Source organism: Alosa alosa, chromosome 11 (genome assembly GCF_017589495.1).
Source record: "Alosa alosa isolate M-15738 ecotype Scorff River chromosome 11, AALO_Geno_1.1, whole genome shotgun sequence".
NCBI classification, from domain to species: Eukaryota; Metazoa; Chordata; class Actinopteri; order Clupeiformes; family Clupeidae; genus Alosa; species Alosa alosa.
The window spans coordinates 1,285,767-1,299,099 of record NC_063199.1 but is presented as its reverse complement, the minus strand read 5'-3'; the positions used below and the strand labels follow the sequence as shown (position 1 = coordinate 1,299,099).

The window sequence follows — 13,333 nt, the reverse complement described above, 5'->3', positions numbered from 1 at the left end:
TGGGCCAGACCCACATTAAAATGTAGGGTCTGGGCACTCACCGTTGGCAGTGCTCAGTCCGAGGGGCGGGATAATCAGTTGTCTTTCAAATTCCCTCTGCACGCAATAGGACAGCGGCAGCGCTATGAGTCCCATGTGTTTCCAACCAGCGGAGCTAGTTGGCTAGTTCAAACGTTTGCCAACTTAATAAAAGCTTAACTCGTGTCACACTGTTCGCCAGCAGCAACATCCATCTTATTTGTTTTCAAGTAGCAGGGAATTCAAGCCAAACCATTGCAACTCTGCCATCAATCATTATGTTAAGCCCACCTAACGACTCTATACACGATTTCATTGGCCTGATTAAGTTTCGATTTCTGGAGCTCACAAGCCAACAGAGAGTTGCTAGACTAGCCCTGGCAGCAAATGTAATTTGCCGCTAGGGGCGCGTCTAGATTTCTAGGCTACTAGTCTAGCGTAAAGTGTCTCAAAATGTCCCATGTCAAACAGTGCTTAGGGTAGCCTGTATAGCCTAGACTGACGTCGATGGCGAAGCATTCTGGAATTATTTGCTATGGTATAGCATGACCATGGTATTCAAATATAGCCTACTATAGATATATTCAACATAGGCTGAAAGTTATGTTAAACTGCCATCTCCCAAAAATCGGCGAAGTTTCAGTTATTAATCTCTAAAGTAATGAGTTAAAATCACGAACAACTTCAGACGGCGCTCTCTTCCACCATCTAGCCTGGCCCAGCTAGATGGTGTTCTCCCCCTGGTTCAGTCCAACCACAAGCGCAAAAAAGGAAAATTAGAAAATTGACGCATCATTTCAAATTTTAACTTCTGAACAGAAAACCGTAACTGTGCTCAATTGAAAATCTAAATAAGCAACAATATATTTTTATATTTTTTCACGTGAATTCTGCAAATAGAACATGCGTTCAACGGACCGCTAGTGCAAAGATCAGTGCACTTGAGGGCAGCCTTTTTCCACCTGCAACACAGCCACAATGGATCAGTTCATAACAGCTTTGGGAGGCCTCTGGAAGATTGGTCTAGAATGGCTGCCATCCTGTCTCATCCTTCACTCATACTTTAGCCTATAGGACACTGACTGGATCTGCTCCCTGCTATCTTAATTCAATGATCCAACATATTATATCCCTAACCGCCCACTGCACTGTAAAAAATGATTTCCCTTGGTGTTATCTTAACTTCTATTCTTTTGTCAAGTTGACTATAGGCCCTTTCACACTGGCAAAATCGCTGCGATTTTATGTACCAGAATCGCGGAATGACTGTCCCTTTCACATAGACCGAGGCGGAACGGCGGGACAAAGTGTCTCGCCAAATTTACTACCAAGCCCCCTAGACATTTTGCCGAGTTTTTTCGTTCCGCCACCAGTGTGAATGGGTCAAGGCGGAAAGGGGAATCTGGGCGGGCATTTCAATGCTATGTCCAGCCCACCACAGGAGATTGCAAATAAATCTAACTGATCAAAAGCAGCAATTGCAGAGACAGCACATTATGTCAATCTATAAATTCACAAAGTCTCCAGTCATTCAATGCCTGCTATAGAGTTGACTGTAGCTTGGAATGCAATCAGCAAAATGCAACAAAGCATGAACTCGTGAGCGTCTGTCTGCCCTATATGCACTCTAAGAAAAAAAGGTTCCACATGGAACCTAAAAAGGTTCCATCCTTTGATACAAATAAGGCACCCTAAATGGTTCCAAATGGAACCTTTTAAAAAGGTTCTATAAGATGAACCATCAGGGGTGCCATTATTTTACATTCTAATGGTTCTAAATGGAACCATAACTACCAGGTGTGTTTTATTACTACTAGGCCTACTACTACTTATTATTACTATTACTAAGTATTAGTAGTAGTAGTAGTATTATTATTTCATTGTGCTAATTAATGAGAAGTAGCGTATAATGTGTATGAAATGTTAAATTCAAATAGACAACATTAATCAAAAATTGACACATCTTTCAAATATCATTTAAATACTGTATTCAGTATTTCTACATTAATTTACATATTCATTGCTCTAGCATATCTTTTATATTACTCGCAAAAAAATGTGTGTCATAAGACACTCAAAACAACAATAGCTACATATTTACACATTAATTTACATATTCATTGCTTAAACATATCTTCTATATTACTTGCATAAAAAATGATAAGCAAAGCTAATAAATATGCTCAAAACAGCAATAGTTACATTTTTACAAATTAATAAATTTCAAATGATTATAAAACACACTTTATGATAACATTTTTTCCACACGCAACACTGGAGTGGAGGGCTTAGACATAGACAGGTTAAGGCGTCTTTCAAAGAATAGTAATGTGTGGTGGGCCTCTTGGGTACTGAACATCAAAAAGAAAATATAAACAAAAAATACAGACAAGGCCTAAGGAGGCATCAATGTCAGGGGAGGGGCCAATGATAAATTTGCATTGGAGGGCATGTGGCACATCTCTCCACTTGCTATTGTGATGCCATCCATCTTTATGGATGCTAATTGTAATTGTTAATTGTAATGATAGTAATACTACTATAAGACTTTGCTACTCACCTGCTCTGGCACCCAAAGAAATTGGAACATCTCCATCACCTCCTCAGTTGGCTTTCCCATTTGCTCTACCCTCTTATAGACAGTTTGCCTCATCCTGTCCATTATATGACTAATATCTGGCTGACGACGGCACATCTAATTGTTTATGGCATTTATATGCTCTTGAAAGCTGTGGTAGTCCTCCCCAACTGCTTCAAGGTCCAACATCATCTGAAAAAAAAAAAGACATGCAGAGAATGCAAAACAAATGTGAGCAATGATAATATAAATTTTCTCAAGCCAGATAGTCTTTCATTCAATCAGAAATAAATAAATAATGTAGCCAGACCTGCTGTATGATTCAACATTTCATTCACAAACATATTACAAACCTCTTGTGTTGGCTCGTAATCAGAAGACATCTGGACCCCCACTCTGTACTTTTTTGCTCTCTGAAATTAGCAAAGAGAAATGTGTAATATTAAGATATCTGTACTGACAAACAGTGGCTACTGTGACTAGCTAGCATATAGACATACAGACGAGAAAACAAACAGGCTAAAGACAAGCAAGAATGTAAAAATGGCACCTGATGTCCAGGTGGGTCCTCCAGAGGCACACGGTCCACAATTCGTTGTCTTCTAACACCAAACTCTCTTAATCTCCTGCACCGTTGTCAGGTTTATCAAAGGAGACCTTTCCTTTCTGAACTTATTCCTAAAACACTCCAGCAGGGTCTCCTTTGAGTAAAGACATGAATTATGAGACTCAGACAGAGTCAGAGTAGTATAGGAATTCAATTGAGGAATAATGTTTTCCATAACAAAACATTAAAAAATAACATACATAACCAGATTAGCTGTGGTCATTAAGAAATGGATATCTAGTGATCAGACACCACAGGACATCAGTGTATTTGTTATGGTTTGGGTACCTGAAAGAACAATCATTGGAATTAGAATTTTCCTACTCGTGGTTTTAGTAGCAGAGGAGATGCTGAGCGTTATTAAACAATAGGCAGGAAAAAATAACACAAGTCTATAGGCAGAAAAAAATAACATGTGGTCCTAAAAACCTTCATGAAAAAAATCTCTTTACCAGGAGAAATTAATGAAGTATACTCACTGAACCAACGATGATTTGCGTAACTTTTCCACCTCTCAAAAACAAGACTGTGTTTCATCAGAGGAAACAGTTGTTCAACCATCCTCTCTGTCAACCCCAGCAGTCTCCCCATCAATTTGCTGTTCTGTTAATGCAAGTATGACAATAGACCTTCATTACATTAAATATAATGCAAACAATACAGAAATCAGGAAGATGCTGATGAAGTAGCTGTAGATGTTGCAAATATTTGGGAAGGTAAAACTTTACATCACAAATTGGACACTTAAAGATAGTCAGAGGTAATGGATACTATATTTTTGCCATCAATTAAATTGATGGACTGAAGCCATTGACAGACATCTTCATCTAAAATGAAAAATAAGACATAGAGACATTAAGTACTGTAATGGAACCGAGCGGAAATTACCATTAACAAATGTGGGTGTGGCCAAAGAAGCAGAGGCAGTAGTGAAGATGGACAGTAATTTATTATTCGGCTTGGCTCGAACAACCAAGCAGAAGAGTCCATAGAAAAATGCACAGAAAAATGTTAATAATAATCTTCCAAAATTGCGATATTGAACCAGTATGAAAAATCTGCTTTAGCATCTAATCTTGCAATATTGAACCAATATGAAAAATCTGCTTTAGCTTCTAATCAAAATACAGCGGCATTGTAACAGAGTCATAGTAGGCCTCCTCACAGTACCCTACACATCACATAGGCCAGGTAAGACTAACATCAGACTAGACAGAGGGGAACATATACCTGGCGGCCAGCACCATTTAACATGACAGGTAAACACTAAACAGTCAATTAACACACAATAGACAAGACAGACCCTGGGCCACAAGCATAAATATACATCATAGGTCACTAGCAAAATACATAGTTAAATAACAGACTTGGTTACATGTGGTAAGACTGAACATCGATCGGCTTTTATTACCGTCCGCCTCGAATCCCCCACAACCAATTGACATAATGGAACGGTCCAATACCGCCTGGAAACAATAAACAGTCCATGGGATCCAGTCGGCCCTCCTTTGCAACCGGACCTTCAGAAGCTGGAACGAGAGGACTACGCCATGAACGCGAATCGGTAGCTATCGGTTGACAAACATTAATACTTGACCCAAGTTTACGCGTCTTAACTCAGACAAACAATAAACGTGCCACCATTGCTAATAGCTCTGTCTTGTGTCGTTTCTTACACATCTTAAAAGTGCTAGCCACATAGCAATGGCCCATGTATGAGTGTACGTGTTGTGTGTGTGTGTGTGCGCGCAAATATCAGCTGATGCATAGCAGACGAGTGCCGACAGGTCACAGGTCATGTGCGGTCGTAGCTAGACCGTCACAACTACATATTGTAGTGAGTTAGTGAGTTCCATCCTCTTTTAGATGCCTGTATTGTCTTACAGACACCAGAGCCGTAGCGTTAGCTATACAGATGTACTAAATACATTGTAATTTGCAATGAGCCCAGCATGATACATGAACGAGGTTCAACTGGTAGCTCTATCTGTATGTGTTTCAGAAGTCTGTTATAGCACTATTGGCTACTGTTAGCTATCCTAACTTGTTGGCTGGGTTCCCTGTAATTTAACTAAACAGTCTGCTAATGAAGTATTAGTTATTGCCAAATCATTTGCATCGTATGTTAGCTGACGTTAGTAATGCTAGCTGATTACTCTGCTTTGCCAAAGAGTATAGAAGTTACTTCTATACTCTTTGGCTTTGCTTCTATGTTCACTAGCTAGCGACAGCTAGCGCTAGCAGGCTAGCTGTAGATAGCTTTAACTCAATCGGGGAGAGGGAGGATATTGAACAGTAGTGTCGTTCTACACAAGCTCGAAATCATATAATCGATAGTTGATTTTATTGCCAGGCTGACAAGAAAGTACAAAACTTATCTTAATGATGGATCCAGTAACGTTAGGGTGAATCAATGTCTATGATAGCTAGAAGCTAGCTGCTGCTAACATTATTCAACAAATCTCTAACGTTACAATTTACTACTTCTGACAGCTGATCGTCATGTGTTAACGCCCACCGACGTTTACGGGGAACGCCCCTTGCTTTTGCTTAAAGAAGTATCACTTAATGTTTCGATTTGCAGGCCACACGGGCAATGATTATGAATGGGGGGAAAGCAGAAAAAACTTTGTGCCACTTACCGTTAAATCCACTGCAGCAGAGTGAGCTTCTCCGGGAAAGGGTTCCATAAACGGTCGTTTAAGTTCAAATAATCCTCGCGAGTAAGAAATAGCACCCTTTTCAGGCAAAAGGTTCTATTTCCTTGGCAAAGAACCCCCATTGTTCTATTTAGCACCCACAAGAACCCTTTTTTCTAAGAGTGTGTATATCCTCTGATTGTAATGCTTATCTAGGCGATATTTGTAACATTTATTTTGTATTTGGCCTATTATAAAATCATGTAGACTTGAAACACATTAGGAGAGTGGAGACATGCATAAAGACATTGCTGCAAATTTAAAACCAGATTACTCTGGAATGACTGTGCAGGGGAATGCTTTACACCTTTATGTTTGGTAAGGTCTGCTGTTTATTCTGATATATGGTTTGTGATGTGTTGAGGGAAAGTTCGCGAAGTATTCCACCAAGATGAATGGGTAGGAGGCGGGCAAAAAAATATGATTCAATTAAAGTTACTTTTCTCGAACCGTTTACCACAACAACTAACCACTAACATTGTTTAAAGGCTGAGAAAAAGCTCTTTCGTGTGATACATGTGATGTCTGTGATGAATAGGCTACTTCGCAAGTAGTTCAGCAAATTTGGGTGGGACAGAAATACCTTTACAGAGGAGCAGTTCTGGCCATATCGGCTCTGGCTCACATGATGTACTGCTTTAAATGCATTATCGCTTCACTACCCAACACGCGAACAAGAAAGAAAAGAAAAAAGAAACCAATGTGCTTATGTCGCGATTTCCGATAGGCCCAGGCCTAGAGAAAAGACAGCTATGGTAACCTAACAATTAGAATTTGCTTTGCCTACACTGCTGTTTGGTTGTCCCAAACTTTGAGACGCTCGCATTAACAGAATCTTATCAACCCGAACTGCGATGAGTGACAGGATGCAATGCCTAATAATCTCACTGCCTTCGGCATAACTGCTAACAGTGCGCCTAGGCCTACTGTTAAACAACTGAAAAATATTAAGCTGCTGTTTTCTTTTCATGACGAGCACTAGGCCTACGCTTGAATGATTTATGACTGAATGGAACGTTGCGTTTTTTAAAGAACTGCTTATCACGTCGTGTGACAAAGTTTACACTAGGCCTAATCATCATCTTCTAATGTATCCTTATATTGAGATGTCCATTCTCTTTTCCCTAAACTATCATTTGTGCGCGAAGCATGTTTCAATTAAGACAGTAGGCCTACACAAGCTATTTTTATTATTGTAATATTGAACGATTTCATGAATAAATTGTACGCACAGTACATTGTACGGCCAAGGCAAGGGGCAACTCTTCTCTTCAATATCCCTTCCAAATTACGTTTTATTGTCTGAAGACATCTATCGCAAGAATTTAACATTCTAACAGCAACAGCAAAGCAAATGCAAGCTAACCAAAGTGCAGTCGGTTCTCCCGCCATGGTTTTTGAAATCACACACCTGCTGTATCTAAAGGCCCACGCACATAAGGCCTACGACTATCACTCTACACGCTCCCTGTTGCACGTCACAATTTAATTTACTATAGCTGATCCTGCGTCCTGGCTCGCCAAAATGCCGCATCATGTGAACAGATCAGCAGGCCGGCAAATTTTCACCTCGCTTTCAGACACAAAAAGACGTCCCCTCTTCCCGCAAATTTAGCGTGAACTCTGTGTGAAAAGGCCTATTGATTCACCACTATTGTTCAAATAACTTAGAAATTGGTGTTATTGTCCCATAGTGGCACAGTTGATACAAAGCAGTTAGGGATTATGGGTAATGCTATTTTCCTGTTTATAATGTTTCTTTTTTTCATTACTGTTTATTGTGGCTTTTTTGGATTTGTATGAGGTAGAACAACTGATAAGCAAAATTACTGCGTAAGAGTTTCAGAGTATTGTCAGGATTAAGGAGAAGACCATTATTAAAATATGAAATATTTTAGAGCAATGGCGTAGGTTTGGTCCCAGCTTTGGTGGGGACACATCCCCAACTCCTGTTGTCACGATACCAACATTATTTTTGTTTTATATTCACCCCAAAGCCAATGCGAACACAGCCTCTGATGCCATCATGAACACTGTGAATAGACTGGAGCTGATTTCACCTGACTCACCCAGATTTATTTTGGGAGATTTTAACCACTGCCCTTTAGACAAATCATTGAAAAAATTCCAGCAGTACATCACGTGTGCCACACGTTTTGACAGAGTTCTTGAGCAGGGGCTTAGCAGGGGTTCTATAGCAGGGGCTTATAAATCTCTACCCCTCCCTCCTCTGGGAACTGCTGATCATAACTCTATCCTCCTTGCACCTGAATACGCACCAGTTGTCAAGAGAAGAGAGATTAAGTGGTTAAATCTATAAAACAGTGGACTGAGCAAAGAATTGATGAACTAAGGGCATGTTTTGAGTGTACATCTTGGGATATATTTTTACAACCTGATCTCACCCTAAATGAGCAGGCTGACAGTGTTTCATCTTATATATCTTTTTGTGTAGATAATATCATCCCCATGAAAGAAATCACCATCTTTCCCATTAATGAACCCTAGTGTGGGATCACTAAAAAACTTAAGGCTATCCTGAACAAAAAGAAACAACTGTTCTATGTTGGAGAAAAAACAAGTCATCAGAGAGGTGAAGCAGGCCATCAAAAAAGCTAAAGCAGGGTATAAAAAAGCAAGATCGAAGAGAAATTCACAAGATAATCTCCACGAGGCCTGGCAGGGTATTAAGACAATGGCAGTCAACACTGTGCCTGACTTCAGACCTGTGTGTGTGGCTGGCAACAGTGATGAATCCCTCCCCAATGAGCTTAACTCTTTTTACACCAGGTTTGAAAAAGATCACCAGTCTTAGTTGGCGGATATCATCAGTAGCTTGACCCCGAGTGACCCCATCATCATCACTGTTGAGTCTGTGGTGGAATGTTTGAAGAGGACACAGATCAAGAAAGCTCCTGGTCCAGATCACACAGCTTCAAAGATGGATCCTCTTCAGTTTGCATATCATGCCAAAAGAGGGGTGGATGATGCCAAAATCTACATATTGAATGCCATCCATGAACATGTAGAAAGCCCAAATGATTTTGCCCGGCTACTATTTGCAGATTTCTCGTCTGCCTTTAACACCATTCAACCTCACATGTTGGCTAAAAAACTTATGGACTATTTCAACCTGAATCATCAGCTAATTCTGTGGATTACAGACTTTCTGACATCAGATACACGTCCACTGGCTCACCCCAGGGTTGTGTCCTCTCACCACTACTTTTCATCTTGTACACAGATGACTGTAGAAGCCGCCATGCTGATCATCATCTAGTGAAGTTTGCTGACGATACTGTTCTCCTTTCCCTGCTACATGGTTCTGTCCAAGATCATGGGCCTGTCCTCAGTGAGTTTGTGGAATGGTGTGATAGCTCCTTTTTGGAGCTAAATGATACAAAGACCAAGGAGATGTTCATTGACTTCACTAAGCGTGGAGGAAGCGGGACTGCAACTACAATCCATGGGGAACCAGTGGAAGTTGTACATGAACATAAATACCTGGGCACTGTCATTGATGACAAACTGCGTTTTGACTCTAATACAGAGGTGATTATTAAAAAATGTCAACAGAGGCAGTATTTCTTGAGAAAGCTTTACTCCTTTGGAGTGAACAGGAATTCTCAGCATTTTTTACACCTCCTTTATTGAAAGTATACTGACCTTTTCATCCATGTGCTGGTTTCACTACCTCTCAGTCAAAAATAAGAAACACCTCCAGAGCATTGTGAACACATGTTCTAAAATCATTGGCCACCCTCTTCAGTCTCTGACATCACTGCACGACAAGGCAACACTAAGGAAAGCCAACTGCATCCTAGAAGACTCTACCCATGTCCTACATAGAGTTTTGAATGGCTGCCCTCTGGCAGGCGTCTGCGCTGTCCTCTGGCTAGGACTAACAGGAGGAAGGCCACCTTTACTTTTGAGGCTATTCGCCTTTTGAACATTAATATGCTCCAAGCCCCCTCCTCCTCCATCTCCTGGGACTAACCACCCCCTACACTCCTGTCTGTCCTGTTCTTTCTTTGTCTGTCCTCTTCTTTCTTTTGTCCTGTCTTATATGTTGTGTTATGTCTTATATGTTGTGTTATGTCTTATATGTCACTATGCCTGCATAGAGAAAATTGTCCCTCGGGGATAAATAAAGTTTTTTGAATTGAATTGAATTATTGTTTCAAAACCAATAGTAAGTGAAGAATCTCGATTTCGATACTTTTGCGATTTTTGCGAATACGTCGGCCTCCTGTGCTTTCATTACTTTCAACATAACAAATTGGCGACGAGGAACTTACTCCCGCAGTTTTTTTTCACTGTTTGCAACACTACCTCGATTTTGGACTATGGCTACTACAACGCCGTTTCCCAATTTTTTCCTGCCTGCCCCGGGGGAGCCCGCCATTCCATTCAAGTCGTGGGAAAAGATGTTCATGAACTATTGCTTGGTTATCGATGTGGAAGGACAAAAGTGGACTGGGCCAAAACAACGTGTTCTTCTACTTCACTGTCTAGGCACGGAGGGCCAAAGGATATTCTATACTTTACCGAACACTGGAGATACGTTGGCATCTGCGCTAACTGCTTTGCATGGCTACTTCACGCCTAAGGTAAATGTTGTAGTGGAACGTCACACATTTAGAAAACGAGTCCAGCTTGCCGATGAGTCCATAATCCAATACGTTATTGCTCTGCGTCAGCTAGCCACTACCTGTGAGTTTGATAACTGTGAGGACATGATACGAGACCAGCTAGTGGAACATGTTGCAAATCCACGTATAAGAGAAAGACTATTGTTAAAGGAAAAATTGACGCTGGAGCAGGCTATTACTATTGCTAGTCAGATGGAGTCTGCTGGAGAACAGGCAAAGTGCATGACTACCCGTAGCTTGCCTGTGCATGCAGTCCAAGTACAAGGCAAAGTGAAAAGCAGGCAGCCGTGCAAGTATCTGCGATCGGGATCAGCAGCCAGCCAATTCACTGCTAGCTCTCCTCCTGCTACACCCTCACGCGCTCCTGTTTTCGCTGTGGGTCGGATAAACACCTAGCAAATGCGCCTGAATGCCCAGCCGTAAAGCAGTGTGTAAAACGTGCAACAAGAAAGGACATTTCGCTGGGTGTGTGTAGGTTTGCACAGACTGTGTCGTCAAGTGGAAATTCCTGAATATACACTACTCTTACTGCAACAGTCAGAGTCGCCAGCTAAGCTCCATTGCACTGTGGACATTTTATGCTGGGACAGCCCAAAAGACTGTTAAACTGACACTGGGCGCCAGTGTCTGTGTTACCAAAAGGCATATTCGAGGAAAAACTTCAAGGGAGTGCCGTTACAGCCACCTGCAGCTCTGGTTATGGTTACATACTCACAAACTCCAATCAAAGTGCTGGGTTGCATGCCTGCTACAGTAGTGAGAAACAATGGCGATGTAAAGTGAACTTTTATGTAACAGAGAATGGAACACCATTGATGGGGATGGATCTGATTGCTGCTCTTAAGCTGCGCATTGAAGGAGGAACAGTTCTTTCTGCCTTACCTGCCTACAACTCACCTGCCTCCTGCCCAGTCATGCAGCTCTCCACAGCCAGTGAGGATTCTTCAGCCATGGGTGCTGCTTTCCGCTAGGGTGATTGAACGTATTGACTGGTTTCACCCATTGTTGTGACACAAAAGAAAACAGGTGGCATAAGAATGTGTGTGGATCTTAGAGAACCAAATAAAGCTATAGTGGTGGACAGTCACCCTCTACCACATATGGAAGAACTGCTTGCTACTTTAGCTGGATCTACAATTTTCTCTACAATTGACCTGGAGAGTGCATACCATCAACTTCCACTTCACCCAGATAGCAGAGATTTGACAGCGTTCATAACTCATGAGGGTCTTTTCCGATTCTGCCGTGTTCCCTATGGGTTAGCGTCCGCTCCCGCTGCATTTCAGAAGATGATGTCTGTGGTCCTGGAAGGGGTGTCAAATGTCAAAAATTATTTGGATGACATAATATGCTTTAGACGTACACAAGCTCAACATGATGCTGCACTAGATGCAGTGCTGCAGCGCCTTCGGAATGCAGGCCTGCGCTTTAAATGAGAAAAGTGCCAGTTCAGACAGTCCAGTCTGCGCTTTCTTGGACACTTAGTGACTGCACAGGGAATTGAGCCAGATGCAGAACATGTCCAAGCCATCACACAAGCACCTCCGCCAAAGGATGCAGTCAGCTTGCGTTCATTTCTTGGGATGCTTTCATGGTACAACAAATTCATACCCAATTACGCAACTGTGGTTGAGCCACTACGTGCCTGCCTTCGTAGTGACTCAGAGTTCAAGTGGACTGGCGAGGCTGACAAGTGCTTCAGTGAGGTGAAACAGCTGTTGGTGGACAGCCCGGCATTAGCTCTGTATGATCCTGCTCTTCCATGCATCATTTCCACTGATGCCTCTGACTATGGCATAGGCCCTTCCTTCACACAGATTCACCCTAAAAACACTGAACGCATTCGTTGCATTTGCATCACAAACTCTTACACAGGCTGAAAGAAAATATGCAACCGTCGAGAAAGAGGCCTTGGCTTGTGTTTGGGCGGTTGAGAAGTGGAGGACGTACCTGTGGGGCCACAGGTTCATTCTGCGCACTGATCATCAAGCCCTCACTACTCTTCTGTGCACAAAAGGGGCTGATAGAGCTGGAATGCGCATCGCCAGATGGTCAGCACGATTACTGTGTTTCAATTTTGACGTAGTCTACCGTGCTGGCACACAGAACCAAACTGCAGACTGTCTGTCTAGACTGCCTTTACCAATTGCTGCTGCATGCGAACCTGAGACTGAGCCTGAGTTGGTCGCACTGCTCTCCACAGCACAAGCTGCCATTACACCTTCCAAGTTCGAGTCGGCTTCTGCGTCGTGGGCAGAGCTCTCTGCTTTACGCACACAAATTCAAAAAGGATGGCCTGCCTCTCCGAAACCTTTGAGTGTGGAGCTTCAGCCATACTTCAAAATGCGCAATGAACTGAGTGTACATGGAAATTTAGTGCTTCGTGTGTCACGCTTTGTGGTGCCCATAGCTTTAAGGAAAACACTAGTTGTGCTGGCGCATGAGAACCACCAGGGCATAGTAAGAACAAAACAACGTCTGCGTGAGTTGTATTGGTTTCCTGGAATGGATGCAATAGCCCAGTCTTACATCTCAGCCTGCACACTCTGCCAAAGCGTGAGATCGCATTGCAAAAGACCTTTGCTGCACCACTACAGCCAGTTCCTCTTCCTGCAGCCCCGGACAAAGTTAGGCCTTGACATAGTAGGACCATTTGAAACGGCTAACTGGGACTGTAGGTATGCCATTGCTATTACTGATTACTATTCAAAATGGCCTGAAGTGGCATTTACATCGTCTATTACCAGTGGGGCTTTAATCGGCTTTCTCACTACGACCT

At 42.2% G+C, this 13,333-nt stretch overlaps 1 long non-coding RNA gene across 2 annotated transcripts; it reads right to left on the bottom strand.

Annotated features, from left to right (window-relative positions):
• Nucleotides 1-2,540: 2,540 nt before the first annotated feature.
• LOC125303716 lies at nucleotides 2,541-5,977 on the bottom strand. Of its 2 annotated transcripts, XR_007195085.1 has the most exons (4): nucleotides 5,846-5,977; nucleotides 3,683-3,806; nucleotides 2,950-3,297; nucleotides 2,544-2,788 (listed from the first exon to the last, which is right to left on the bottom strand). It is a non-coding gene; the product is annotated as an uncharacterized LOC125303716 (long non-coding RNA). The 2 variants fall into 2 exon arrangements; XR_007195084.1 differs by lacking the exon at nucleotides 5,846-5,977 and having other exon boundaries at nucleotides 2,541-2,788; nucleotides 3,683-4,062.
• Between the last annotated feature and the right edge of the window lie 7,356 nt (nucleotides 5,978-13,333).